Here is a 15,992-nt window from a genome sequence, read left to right as displayed (position 1 = left end):
TATCTTATGATAAAGGCCAATGGCCTTCAAATAATTGATGACAACATCGCCAGAGATGTTGTCAAACAAATCATATATAGAGTCGACCGTGTAGAATCTCTGCCGAACGTGGGCAAAGTCCACACAGTCAACCAAGATATGTTTGATGCTATATTGGGCATCGCATCCAACGCACTCGGGAGCACTGCTCCCATCTAATATGAAATTGTGCGTTAGACGAGAATGCCCAACACGACACCTTGTTTAAACTACTTGGTCTCTACGAGACTTTTCGCAAGTATAATTGTTGTAGCCAATGACCGGATGAATAGCATGCAGTTTATTATGGACCTGCAAGTTCCATTCACCCTGCCAAAGGCAACAAATATATTTAAGAATATTCGACTTCATGTCAGTATAAGGGATTTTTATCTTTGATATGGGTTTATTTAGGGCAGCTTTCGCCTCCCTGTCTGCGACTGTGTTTCCATGGATACCAATATGACTTGGTATCCAGCAGAATATAATATCTTTACCTCTTCTAATTAATTTCCTATGTATAGCTAAAATTTGAAGGATCAAGGGATTTTTAAATTTATTATTCTGTATTGCCAGTAAGCAAGACAACGAGTCGGTGCATATCATTGCCCTCTGGGCACACCCAGAAGAAACATATGATAAGGCCAGGAGTATAGCTCTGGCCTCGGCAGAGAATATTGAAGAAGAGGATGGAATACGAAAGGAAGAGACCCGCTGCTCCATGACAGCCGCAGTCGCAACCCTGTCCCCATCCTTCGACCCGTCAGTGTATATAAATTTATAATCCATATAATTAGCTTTAACTTCAGCAAAACCTTGCTGAATTATAAGAGGATTTATATTCGATTTATTATATTTACGTAGATCAAATATTAGTTTAGGTTGTGGGAGAAGCCATGGAGGAGACTCCGGAAAAGAAACCGGAGCTATATCTTCCAGCTTGATGTTAGCTCCCACAACGTGGTCCCGTATACGAAGACCGAACGAAGGGATCTTGTTGGGACATTTAGTATATTTGTCTACATACAATGGATTGAAAACACAGTCGTATACAGGGTTTGTTGGGTGTGCTTTAAGCTTTGTAGTATATTGAAGGCATAGTTTTATACGTCTGAGATGTAAAGAAGGCTCATTAGCTTCGACGTATAAACTTTCTACTGGTGAAGTTCTAAAAGCACCAAGGCTGAGCCTCAAACCTTGGTGATGGACGGGATCCAACATTTTAAGATAGGATATCTTTGCAGAACCATAAATGATGGACCCATAGTCCAATTTAGACCTCACCAGGGAACGATATAAATTAAGTAAAACTGATCGGTCAGCACCCCAATCGGTACTAGACACGACCTTAATTATATCGAGAGCCTTTGTACATTTAGCTTTAAGCATTTTTATATGAGGTATAAAGGATAATTTTTTATCAAATATAACCCCTAAAAATTTATTTTCCCCAACAATCTTCACTGGTTCTCCACAAAATTTAATCTCAGGGTCTAGATGAAGTTTCCGTTTATTACAAAAATGCATACCGACGGTTTTAGATGTAGAAAATCTAAAACCGTTGGCAACTGCCCATTTCTCAATCTTGTTGAGACAAAGCTGCAGTTGCCGCTCGATGTTATTCATATTTTTAGCACGGTAGCATATGAGGAAATCATCTACGTATAAAGAACCCTCAGTGCCAGATGTCAACGTTTTAGCTAAGCTATTAATTTTTATGCTGAACAGTGTTGGCGAAAGAATACTGCCCTGGGGAACACCCATCTCCTGCTCATGCGAATCAGAAAGAGTGGACCCCACCCGTACCTTAAACTGACGATCAGATAAAAATTGAGATATAAATATAGGTAATCGACCTTTAAGACCCATGTTCGCGAGGTCTTTTAAAATACCATATTTCCATGTGGTGTCGTAGGCCTTTTCAAGGTCAAAAAATATGGACACCACATGTTCGTTATTGATGAAGCCATCACGAATAAAGGTTTCAAATCGAACAAGGTGATCCATGGTAGATCTACCTTGCCGAAAACCACATTGAATATTAGATAAAAGCTTGTTGGTTTCAAGAAACCAAACAAGTCTATCATTAATCATCCGTTCCATAGTCTTACAGACACAGCTGGTAAGAGCTATGGGACGGTAATTATTTGGATCATTATGATCCTTACCCGGTTTGGGAACCGGGATAATACACGCCTCCCTCCATGATGGTGGAAAATTACCAGTTATCCAAATATCATTAATCAAGTCCAAGAGAGTCTCCAGTGGCTCTGGTGGTAAATGGTTCAGAAACTTATAATATACATTATCAGGACCACAAGCAGTATCGTGGGCCTTTTTTAATGCAGTTTTAAGTTCATCAATATTAAAAGGATGATTATAATCTTCTAAATTCTTAGAAGAAAAGGGCAATTTAATTTTCTCCTTCTGGTTTTTAATATGTTGGAATTCTTTAGTATAATTCTCAGAAGAAGATTTCTTTGAGATTGTTTCAGCTAGTTTATTAGCTATATCGGGTGGAGAAGTTATTATATTATCTCCATCTTTTAAATGCTGAACTTTTGCTTTATTATTTTTGCCCTTAAGTCTCTGAACCATGTTCCAGACCTTACGCATGGGTGTTTTTGATGTAATGCCCGAAACAAAGTTCCGCCAACAAGATCGTCTCTTGGACTTGAGAAATCGACGAGCCACTAGGTTTATTATTTTCATTACGAGATTTATTTTCAGATTTATTTCTGGCAGGTTTGTTTTTGCTTTGATCAGGCTCAGGGTTATCAGTTTGTTTTGTAATATTTACTGGGTTGTTTTGAGTTACTGTAGTCGTCTGGGTAGAGCAGGAATTACAGGCAGGTTGAGCAGCAGGTTGTAGAGAAGTAGGTCTGTCGTTTCCAATGGGCCAAGTCAATGAGGTTTGAGTAGCAACAGATGCTACTCGCTTGACCGCATTGGCAAATGAAGTCTGCAGTGTAGTATTAGGAGGCGAGACTAGTTTGCGGGCCTCCTGATACGATATATTGTTTTTAGTTTTTATACTGATTTGTTTTTCTTTGACGAAAAGTGGGTAGTCCTTAGAGGAGGCCATGTGATCTCCACTGCAATTGCAGCACTTTGCTTTGCTGCTACAGTCGAAACCATCATGACCATCACTGCCGCACCGAAAACAGACCAGTTTATTTTTGCATTGGCCCTTGCCATGACCAAACTTTTGACAGTTAAAACAACGTGTCGGGTTAGGGATATACAACTCGACAGTAACCCTATAGGGGCCAATGTAGATATACGACGGAATAGATTTACTGTTAAATGTTAGAAGATATGTATTTAGTTTAATGATGTTACCAGATTTCTTCATAGTGAAGCGTTTTACTCTGGTAACACCCTGCGATTTCAGTTCTGTGCAGATTTCGTCTTCTGATAGATCAATGATATCCTGATCCCTGTCACGTATAATTCCCTGACAGCTGTTCAGGGAATTATGGGGGGATGTATACACAGGAATATCAGTTATTTTATTCAAAGCTAGTAAATTAATGGATTGTTGTTTCCGAAAACATTCAATAAGAATGAATGTCTCCGGATCGTAATTTTTTGACGTTTTTTAAAGTACCTGCTGATCCCTGCAAGGCCCTTTTAAGCACAAATGGATGAATTTTTGAGGCCGGTTTCTGTTCACTCTTTGTCGAGAGAACGATGAAAGCCGGCCAACTGTCCTGTCCGTTATCAACTGAGTCAGCCAAAACCTCTAATTTTCTCTTCTTATCAGTACTTGAAATCGGCTGAGAGGAAGGCCTGTTAGTCATACTGAAGACATGGCATATATATATATAAATTTCACCCCATATGTTCCCCACCCACCACGGAGTGCCAACAAGGGCGATGCCTGAACCTGGGAATACCCAGCAGGAAAGACACCAAGGATTCCATATGAGGTATACTCGAACAGATTGATTTTTACCAACAGGTTAAATTCAATCTACTCGATTGACCCATGAGCCACCGCCTCCAAACGTAGTCCCACATACGAAATTTCAGAAATAACATTTATCGTTATTGAGTGGTGTTATGGAGAAATTCTGGGACAACGCAGAGGCAAGACATGACCAAGCCGATTGATCGGACCGGGCCCATCCGACCTCCCGTCTCACTCCAAGTAAGGGCCAAAGCGGAGTGTTGGGCGTGAGGATCTCCCAAGACCAACACACCCTCAGCCACCAGGATCCCGTCCTCGTAGATTACGGGTCGCAACCCACGGCAAACAGGTCGCTCCCCGGTTGCCTCTCACACAACCGAGAAGATGTGAGCCTATTATACTCACCGGGCTCACACAGGAGAGCTCTAGGTTAGTCGACTTTTACGACAAGCTTGCCTAGAGGGCTGAGGTCCTATTCTTATCACCCCGGAAACCCCACGGGGGTTATGGAGGGAGACGTATCGGAGATTTCTCTTTGTGTTTGGACCGCGGGCGACCCTTTCGTGGAGATCGGCTGTTAGATCTCCCTTGTGCGGGTGATATATCCATCACCTCCGCATCTGATGTTGAAGGACCAACGTCCTCCAAGAATCCAAACTTATTAAAAGTTTGGATAGGATCCCTAGTGGCCTTAGAGGGACGCTCTGTTGGGCCACTAGGTTTATCAGTTGTTTGGTTATTATTATTTTGAGATTTGTTTTTGGATTTGTTTTTGTCATTATTTTTAGAGGAATTGGGCTCAGCTGGTTTACCAGGATGCTCTGTATTGTTTACTGTTTTTATTTGGTGTGTTGAAGTAGTCTGAGTTGAGGAAGAATTTAACGAGGGTTGAGACGAAATTTGCAAAGAAACATAACTAAGTTTGTCGTTTCCAATGGGCCAAGTCCAAGAGGTTTGAGTAGCAACAGTTTGCCACTCGCTTGACCACATTGGCAAACGAAGTCTGTGGAGAAGTATTACTAAGTGAGGCTAATTTCCGGGCTTCCTGATAGGAGATATTGTTTTTAATTTTCAGGTTGATAATTTGTTTTTCCTTCACGAAAAGCGGACAATCCCTTGATGAAGCCATGTGATCACCACTGCAGTTCCAACACTTAACTGTGTTGCTGCAGCCCAAACCATCATGCCCTTCACTGCCGCATCTGAAGCAAATGAGTTTGTTCTTACATTGTCCCTTTCCATGACCAAATCGTTGGCAATTAAAACAACGTATAGAATTAGGGATATATAAATCCACATTAACCCTATAGGGGCCAACGTAAATATGCGACGGAAGGGAGGTAGTGTTAAATGTTAGCAGATAAGTATTAAGTTTAAGGATGTTACCAGATTTCTTCATAATGAAGCGTTTTACTCTGATAACACCCTGTGAATTTAGTTCTTGGCAGATTTTTTCATCAGTTAGGTCAGTTATATCGCCATCCCTGTCACGAATGATTCCCTGACAGCTGTTCAGGGAATGGTGAGGGGAGGTGAAAACAGATATATCAGATATTTTATTTAAGTAAATTTTTTGATTGTTGTTGCCGGAAACATTCAATGAGAATGTCTCCGGATCTCAGTTTTTTAACATTTTTAAGAGTTCCAGCTGCACCCTGGAGAGCCCTTTGCAACAGAAACGGATGAATTTTTGAAGCCGGCTTTTGTTCACTCTTAGTTGAGAGAACAATGAAAGCCGGCCAACTGTTCTGTTCATTATCAAGCGAGTCTGATAACTTCCTCTTTTTATCAGCACTTAAAGACAAAGTCGGCTGAGAGGAAGACCGGTTACATACATTTGAAGCATTTAAAGAAAGTTTTGAAGTAGACATGGCATATATTTGTAAATTTCACCCCATATGTTCCCCACCCACCACGAAGTGCCAACAAGGGCGATGCCTGAACCTGGGAATACCCAGCAGGAAAGACACCAAGGACTCCATATGAGGTATACTCGAACAGATTGATTTATACCAACAGGTTAAATTCAATCTACTCGATTGACCCATGAGCCACCGCCTCAAAACGTAGTCCCGCAAACGATATTTCAAAAATAACATTTGTTCTCTAAATGATGTGCTGATATAGAGGCAACTGGGATCACGCAGAGGCAAGACATGACCAAGCCGATTGATCGGACCGGGCCCATCCGACCTCCCGTCTCTCTCCAAGTAAGGGCCAAAGTGGCGTGTTGGGCGTGAGGATCTCGCAAGACCAACCCGCCCTCAGCCACCAGGATCCCGTCCTCGTAGATTACGGGTTGCAACCCACGGCAAACAGGTCGCTCCCCGGTTGCCTCTCACACAACCGGGAAGATGTGAGCCTATTATATTCACCGAGACCAGGGTTCAAATTTCATGTCTGGTGTGTTCCAACAAGTTATGCATGAGCTAGGTATTAGCCAGTATAAGTCCTCAGCTTATCACCCACAAAGTCAAGGAGCACTAGAGAGATTCCATCAGACACTGAAAAGTATGATAAGAACTTACTGCTTTGAGACAGGGAAAGATTGGGACGAGGGTGTACCTTTGTTAATGTTTGCTGTAAGAGAGTCTGTACAAGAGTCACTTGGATTTAGTCCATTTGAGCTTGTGTTTGGCCATACTGTGCGTGGTCCACTACAGTTGTTCAAGGAAAAGTTTGTGTCTGGTGATAGTGACAATGTTAACCTATTACAGTATGTGTCAAGTTTTCGTACTAAGCTCAACAGAGTATGTGAGTTAGCCAGAGAGAATCTGACAGCTTCTCAGAAGAGTATGAAAACTAAGTACGACAAAGAGACAGTAAGACGCAGATTTGAAGTTGGTCAGAAGGTACTGGCCTTACTTCCAGTTAGTGGTAAGCCACTTGAAGCTCGTTATTTTGGACCTTATGTAGTAGACAAGAGGCTAAGTGATCTTAATTATATTATTTTCACTCCTGATCGGCGCAAATCTAGACAACTTTGTCACATTAACATGTTAAAGCCATATGTAGACAGAGATAGCACTGATCTCAATGTTGTACATCCTAGTGGAGTTGTTACCTCTAACTTATGCCCTGATTCAGCTGTTAGGGATGATCAAGATTTGGACTTAAGGTTCCGGTCAGCCAAACTCCAGAATTCAAGTATTCTTGAGGACATTGATTCTGTGTTGGGTCATCTGGAATATCAGCAACGCCAGCAGTTGAAGGATTTGGTTCGTCGATATGAACATTTGTTCCCTGATGTTCCAACCAGGACTGAATCCATCTACCATGATGTTGAAGTTGGAGATTCCAAGCCGATTAAACAGCACCCATACAGACTGAACCCAACTAAAACTGAATGCTTGAGAAAAGAAGTTCAGTATGGAAAATGATCTGGTCGAGCCCAGTAACAGTAACTGGAGTTCACCTTGTATTCTTGTGCCAAAACCAGATGGGACGTACCGTATGTGTACAGACTATCGCAAAGTGAATGCCGTCACTAAAGCAGACAACTTTCCCATTCCAAGGATCGACGACTGTATCGATGCCGTGGGAAAGTCCAACGTTGTCTCCAAGTTTGACCTATTGAAAGGATTTTGGCAAGTACCGCTCACGCAGCGCGCTCGTGAGGTGTCAGCGTTTGCTACCCCAGATGGTTTATACCAGTACAAAGTCATGCCCTTTGGGATGAAGAACAGCCCTGCCACCTTTCAACGACTTGTGAACAACGTTACATCAGGCCTTAAAGGGTGTCGTGTTTACATCGACGATGTAATTATATTCAGTGACACTTGGGAGGAACATTTAAATATCATGGAGGCATTATTTGCGAGACTGTCCTAAGCCAATCTGAAGCTACGTTTACCGAACACGCGGATTGCGGATTGCGGTACGCGGCAACGGAATGCGGCATAGAGATTTTATCGCTCCAAGCCATTTCCCTTCATCCATTTACCGGACTGCGGAACGCGGTATGCGGTATGCGGTATGCGGAACGATCGCGGTATGCGGTTTGCGAAAAACCCGATCGGTCTGGGGAGCGATTCTTCCGCGCGCTATAAAATACCGCGGCGGTATAGAGGTCACGTGCTACGTGCATTTGGGTTACATTTTGTTTGTTTTTCTGTTCTATACAGACAAAGTTATATTACAACTACAAAAATGCCGAGAGGAAAACAACTTCCAGACGATGTAATCGAAAATTTGGTCGGACTCGTCAGGGAACGCTCTTTCATCTACGATGCCAAGGACGACACTCATATGGATGCGCAGAAAATGAGCAATGCGTGGGAGAGCATAGCGAAAACGTTAAAAGTGGAGGGTCTAGATGGTGAGCTTCATCTTAAACTTGATTCCTGCAAATTTGCACTTTACTTTATGACATATTTAAAAGAGATAGGACAAGAAAACGTATTTAACAATGTTGAAACAATATTTAATTATTCCAGGCAAGGCATGGCGAGTGAAATGGAAAAACCTACGAGATAACTACATGAAGCAACGACGACTTCTGAAGGAAAAGAAAAGTGGTGCCGCTGCTACAAAAGTCAACAAATGGAAGTTCTTTGATTTTCTGTCTTTCCTGGAACCATTCATAGCTGAAAATGAGTAAGTTATAGCCGAAATTAATACCAAAATTTAATTTCGAGGGAAGACGTGTTAATATGTCTTGGCTTCTTTTTCTTTATAGGGATTAAGACAGCAATATTCGTGTTCCAAGAAAATCCTATTAAACGATAACAGATCATTGCTATTTCTTTCCAGAGCCGCTACAAATGTCCCAGACGTTGAAGAAACGGATGACACCGATTCACAGAGTTTTCATGAAGAAATCAGGTACGTATTAGCTGTTGCTATCAACATCAAAGGTACCTCTTAAAACGTACTGACTTTGCCATGGTACCGAATTGTCTTCCATGAAGAAATCCTTGAATGTATTTCGTACAGCAATCGCCTCCTCACTCGCCCGGTTTCCGATACGTGGTAAAGTAGCGAGACCCTCGACTGCGTCCATGTCGGGCATGTCTTCCAACAGCTGAGTGATTTGGGTTGGAGTACTGTTCCTTTGCAGCATGTTGTGCAATACGCACGCAGCTTTGACAACGGAATTGGCATGTGTTGGTTGCAGGGCGATTTTTGTATGAAAAACCCTCCATCTAGCAGCCAAAACACCGAACGCATTTTCAACTATTCTTCGAGCTCGACTTCGCCTATAGTTGAATATTTGCTTTTCCAAAGAGTTTCCTCTGCCAGGGAAAGGGCGCAGTAGGTTTGGAAGCAGAGGGAAAGCCTCATCTCCTACCGCAACATACGGTAGGGGGCCAAGATTCTCATAACCCGGTAACATTGAGCTTGGTGGAAAATTGAATGTCCCGTTTACGAAACGTTGTCCCATGTTACTTCGGGCAAAGATTCCTCCGTCGCTGTTTCTGCCCAACGAACCAGTGTTAATTGCAATGAACTTTAGATCAGCATCAACAAGTGCCATTAGAACGATCGAGCAAGTCCCTTTATAGTTGAAATAGAGAGACCCTGACTTCCAAGGCTTCATCATAACCACGTGTTTCCCATCTAGTGCACCTAAGCAGTGTGGAAACTGCCAATTCTGCCAAAAGTTAGCTGCTATCAATCTCCAATCATCGCTGGTGCTGGGTACCTTCATCGCTACCTCTCTATGTTTCCAAATAGCCTCGCATACTTCTGGAACCAGCTTAGATATTGTAGATACACCGACCCGATAGCTGAAGGCAAGCGATGCATAGGATTCTCCGGTTGCCAGGTATCTGCAAAAAGAGTATAGTTATAAGTTGATTTAATAAATATATATTTTCTTTCGCAGGTCTGAGGTGAGTTCTATAAATGATGCCCTGCCCTTGGAAACGGAAGTTTCTTCCATTTCCACTACTCCAAGTACATCCACTGGGAGAGCAGCCAAAACACCAAAGAGAAGCGGAAAAAGACAACCGACTGGGGAAACTTCTTCAATTGAAGATGCTCTGGTTAATTTCATTAATGAGAGCAGGAACAACTCAGGAAATACGGAAACTGATTCCGATGACCTACTATTTATGAATTATGCCAAGCGCATGAAGACGCTACCAAAGGAAGCACAAACATTCATTAAACTGCAAATGTCACAACTCTTCTTCAACGTCGAGAATCGGAGTGGAATACAGATTCCAATAACGCCTCTACCACAAGAACTTGTTCCCTCCTTGCTTCAAAATAGTCAGTATGCTAACCAGCAGCCGCTGCCGATATCTAATCACTACGGTGACACAATGATCCCTGGCCAAACCGAGTCTTCTGGATAAACGTCCGACTTGCTTTCTGCGGCTATGCATATGACATTTCAGTAAAGTGCGGTTTGACTGTTTGTATTATTTACGTTACATTTTACCAGTACCGACCTACCCTTGCCTTGGATGTTAACGGCATGATACCGTAAAGCCATTTTTCACCTATGTTAGGCCATTACCTTTTTGTATCAAACCAGTAAAATGATTTCAAGTTTAGAAATGTTCTATTTCCTCTTATTATCGATTACCTTATGCAGATTGCTAAACGCTGTCTTGGACAAAGGACATCTGTCGATCGATGAAACTTGACAATATCTTCGCGAAGAATGAACAAGAGCTGGGCAAATTGTTCACGTCTGAATCGAAAGTATCGTTGAAACATATCTTCGTCCAGTCCTAGCTCCTGCACAAGGTTGTGATACGCTCCTTGCTCCTTCCGTCTCTTAAAAATAGGATGAACTGCCCATCTTCGCCGTCGTTGGTAACGTTTCTTCTTTGCTATCACGAAGGCCCCCATTGCGATGATTATATCTCGCTGTATTTGGTTGTATCGTGGTTGATCAGGGACGGACCAAACAGGCGCCATGCTTCCCAAAACTAACGTATACCGCAAAGAAAACGCGCACCGATAAACGGACAACGCGGCATAAATATCGCATTCCGCATACCGCATTCCGTTGCCGCGTACCGCAATCCGCGTGTTCGGTAAACGTGGCTTTACAGTAAAGTTGGCCAAGTGTGAGTTTGGTTGTGCTTTTGTCACATATCTAGGGCATGTTGTCGGACAGGGTCAGGTAAAACATGTTAATTCTAAAATCAGTGCTATCTCTTGTTTTCCAGTGCCAAGTTGTAAGAGAGAGTTAAAGCGTTTTTTGGGCATGGCAGGTTATTATCGAAAGTTCTGTAGGAACTTTTCATTTGTTAGTGAGCCATTAACTCAGCTGTTAAAGAAAGGTGCTAAATTCTTGTCGTCCATTGAGTGTCAGAGATCTTTTGATAGATTAAAGGCCATGCTAAGCAGCGGCCCCATACTTGTAGCACCTGATTTTAATTTACCATTTAAGCTAGCTGTTGATGCTAGTGATATATCTGCTGGGGCAGTTTTGTTACAAGAAAATGCAACGGATCACGTTGATCACCCTGTATGTTTTTTCTCTCGCAAGTTTGACAAGTGCCAGAGAAATTATTCGACAATAGAAAAGGAGTGTCTGTCCTTGATTCTAGCATTACAGCATTTCGAAGTATACGTGACTTCGTCAAGTTACCCCATTGTTGTGTATACAGATCACAATCCCTTAACCTTCTTGCACAAATTAAAAGGTAAAAACCGAAGATTGTTACGGTGGAGTTTGCTTTTGCAAGAATTTAATCTAGAGATTAGACACATAAAAGGGAAAGATAATGTGATTGCTGATTGTTTGTCACGTGTCTAGTTGGTTTTCTGCAGCTTTGTTTTTAAAGACTGTGGTAAACGTTACTATTATTCATAATTATGAATATGTTAAAGAAAGTTTTATGCAAAACTTTCTTTCCCTGAAGGGTGGGGGTGTTATGTATGACTATTTAACGTCTTCATGTAATGTTAGTCTGCGGACCTTTGTGAAAGCATAACAGGCCCTGTTATATATGTACAGCGCGGACCTGATGGAAAGCACCTTGTTCAATGCTCTGTTTATTTAACTGGCTGTTCATTGGCTGTTAAACTCTGTGTTTAAAAATAGTTGAATCCACCTGGCACGTATATAAGCCGTGTTTTCTGTGCAGAGGGGAGGTATTTTTGCTACATCTACTGGGAGCCAGGAGAGTGTGCGACGCTCTCGTATCGAGTCCATTATATTTATATGAGCTGGTGATGCCAGTTTCATTTGGGAGGACAGATTTTTATGCCGCCACCGTTTGTGTACCACAGTAGTACTGATGTCTGGTTTATGTGAATTTCTGCGGAAGTCACGTTTGTTGGTGTTCGGATCTTTATTATGATTATACAGTGTTGACTGTGTAATTTGTTTAACACGCTGACCTCACCTGACCGACAAGGTCGTCAAGGACTCTAAACTGAAGTTTTCAGTTTTGTAAAGGACGTTCGTTCTGCCACAAGGTGACATTACTCTACGTCTCTGAACGGCTCGTTTGTGAGTTTCTGCGGGAAACTGTTCTAAAGTGGATTATACCTCCATGCCTGTATTTACCCTGTGTTGTGCTCTGCGAGTGTGACGTCATTCAAAGGCTTGACTGTTCCAGTTCTGTGTAACCTGTGTACTGTGTTCGCGTTCGCTATCCTAGCGAAGTACCTGACTAGGACAATTTGTGACTTGTGTGAATTGTGTGTTTATCCCATGGTCTATACGTTGGAGCTCCTGGAACCACGTTCCTTGGGATGCAAAGGTGAACTGGAAACTTTTAAAGACCGGTAATACTGATGTGTATGTTTTTTTATGTTGTTGTTGTTGAACTGTCTGTAAAACTGTACGTCTCATTTTATATATAAAGCATTGTTTACATTGTAATATTGAGTCACTGAGTCTGTTTTCTGTTGCCGTTTTCAATACCGTAACACCATCCAATTTAGGTCTTTTCGGGGTCCTCTGGGGTGATGTGTTTTGGGGCGATGAAGGTCGCTGGAAACCGTACGCCGCATCCCTGAAATGTAAAGTTAACCATGCTTAAACAGAACAAACACAATGCATTATTTACACCATAAACTGCACAACCTTATTCGTCTTTTACTTCGATTAAATACGTAAAACGATAAATGTGACTTACTAGTCAATGGAGTGAAAAGGCGAAGAAAACTCGCAAGCTGAGTATACAGTTGGTTCCCCCTCACTCCGAGGTACTCTTCTGTAACATGTATGACACTGTGTAAACGCTATTGTTTTGAAAAAAAATGGATATGTAATGGGGTATATAGTAAGCCTTTGATATGTGCCATCAGGGAATATTTTCTGGACAAAAAAATGGCTTGAAAGTATTAATGGAAATAGCGAATGAGACGTGTGGAATAGTTTAAAATGAAAACCACATTTTTTTTCTTTTTGATAAACTTCGACGGGTAATAGCGAAAGGATTGGCGTAGTACTGTAAATGGTGAATCCAAAACACGTGTTTAACGAAACGGATTACCTCCATTAAACATACAGCCGGTGAAATGGGAAAACTTACGTATCTAGGTTAAATTGCTGAGGTGTAGACAATAAGTCTGCATCTGAGGGTCCAATATATTGAGGAGAACTACAAAAAACATGCATCAGGCGTTATATTTCCATGTGCATCTATACGGTAACACTCTAGTGGGTTTAGGCGTAGTGTGTAAAACGTAAACAGACAGAAATAGAGTATGTGGAACGATGTAAATAATAGAACGATGAACTTGACTTTTAAACAAAAAACGTAGCTGTATACTCACCCATACAAATTTCCAGACATGGTGACGTTCGCGAAGTTTGAGACAAGGCCTGTACTCTATCTAAATTCCGTCAGAAGCAAGTGCTTTGGTCTAACTATGTCCAGCTTATAAAGCCTAAAATTGCGCGCGTAATCACGGCGGGATAAATACCGGCCACTCGATATACGGTAAACAGGCCGTGTTACTCAAAGTCATAGCATATTGGCTAACGAAATAAGAGTGCTATGCGCATGCACAATGTCAAGTGGTCTTAACACAGCGTCATTAAAAGTTTTCCTGTTTTTTTTTTTCAGAAAAAAATGTCAGAAAGAATTCCTCGATGCATTACACGATCTGGACGTTGAAGAAATACAAAATCAGACGGGCGATATAGGGTGAGGCTTTATTCAAAAGGTCCATATCGTACTCTCTGAAAAAAATATGAAGTAAATGTGTTTTCGAAATAAAAGACGAAGTATAATTTAGGATGTGTCACTTTTGTACGTGTATATGTATAATGGAAAAAAAATGCCCATAATCTATAGTCAACTGTGCGATATATACAGTAAAACGGAGATGGGAATGACCTATGGGATATAACTACTCGCTTAAAAACCGAAAGCTATCTTTAAATGGGTCATGAAACCTACGACCTAGCTATCGCGTTAATCCATTTTTTTGAGATTTTATCGCGGTCTGTTTTCAGATATGAGGAAGACTTTATATCCGATTTGGAGTTACAATGGGATGACATTTGAAGAGAATGGGGCCCTACACAGGATGTCACGCCCCGCAAAAGAAAGTATTCGGGTAGTTCGCATTCGAGCACTGACAAAAAGACAGATGACGAATTCTTCGAAGCGTTGCACGAACTGAACATTGAAGAAATACAAAACAAGACGGGCGACATAGGGTGAGTCTATGTTCAAAAGGTCCATTTTGTACTCTCGAGAAAAATACGAAGTAAATGTTTTTTGTGGTCTAGTTTTCAAGATAATTCGTTTTTTAGAGGTTTTACCCATGGTCCGCTTTCAGATTTGGGGAAGAATTCCTAGCCGATTTGGAGTTACAATGGGATGACATTTTAAGTGATTGGGAAACCATACAGGATGTCACACCCAGGAAAAGAAAGCGCTCCGATAGTTCCCACGCAGCCGAGGACAAAGAGACCAGTCCCTCGAGGGAAATACAGCCTTCGACGTCCCAACTAGACATGTGAGTATAAACAGTTTTTAACTGGACATTGTTTGAAAATTACACATGCGTGTCAGTGTTCACAAGAAACCCCCCTTCTCAAGTGGCATCTACGTAATAGGCGGATATTGTACAATGTTTGGTGAATGGTTCTTAAAACACACCGGCGCGGGGGCGCGACGGAGTGGAACCATTAGTAGACGGACACTAGGGTAATACAATCCGTTTAATGGACCGTGTCGCAGATGGTCACCATTTGGTGTATGGTCAATGTGATTCAGGCAGAGAAATTAAATGACCCATTATGTAACTACTTCCTGTAACCATACCTTCTATTTTATCTTTGCCTACAGTCCTGAGCCGACAACTTAACACGCGGACAACTTCCAGTTGGGTTATTACAAGCCTATAGGCACGCTAAGAGGGTAAGCCGAAGCGTCCACTCTCGCTTAAATGTACATTTGACACTCTGTAATTGTGGTCCGTATGCATGCGTATACACATACATACATCCCGTACTAAATAAAAAAAATATCACTATGTAGATAGACATTATTGATAGTCATGAGATTTACACAGGTAGATGGATATGTAAGAATACATACACGTTCATACAGTATAAATATTGTCGAAAATAACACGGTTGTTTTCTTTTTTTCACAACAGAGCAACACATCGCAAAAGCACCAAGGGTAAAGGAAAGGGAAAACGCTCGGCGATACCGCAACAGAAGACACAGGATGACTCGGAACATGGCATACAGACAGGGAGTGGTGATAGTATCGGGGAGCAGAGTGTATTGGGGGGTGCGGGCACGAGTGGGTTGGGTGGTGCTAAGCAAAACGATTTCAACATTCATGAAAAAAAGAATATCTTTAGGAAGAAATTCGGGACCTCCGAAGTTATATACTCGTTAAAACTTTCGTCTGACGTTAATAATAGTACATGGATATCTAATATGGATCTGTTAACGAATGCTCTGGAGGCTGTATTAAGTAGATCTTTAAATGGTGTACACGGTGACGATCTGGCCCGCATTTACATTTTTCAAAAAGGCATGGACACCCCACTGGTTTTGAGTTTAAGAGCGGTGAAAGACATTTCACCCCGTGATTTGTTAGATCTCATAGAGAAAATGTTAGTCTAATGAAACACTGGTTTTTAACGAAAGTTTTGAAATACACATGAGTGTTAT

The sequence above is a fragment of the Liolophura sinensis genome, chromosome 11 (assembly GCF_032854445.1).
Source record: "Liolophura sinensis isolate JHLJ2023 chromosome 11, CUHK_Ljap_v2, whole genome shotgun sequence".
NCBI lineage: Eukaryota > Metazoa > Mollusca > Polyplacophora > Chitonida > Chitonidae > Liolophura > Liolophura sinensis.
The sequence above is the reverse complement of the archived record's forward strand: the minus strand, read 5'-3'. Positions refer to the sequence as shown.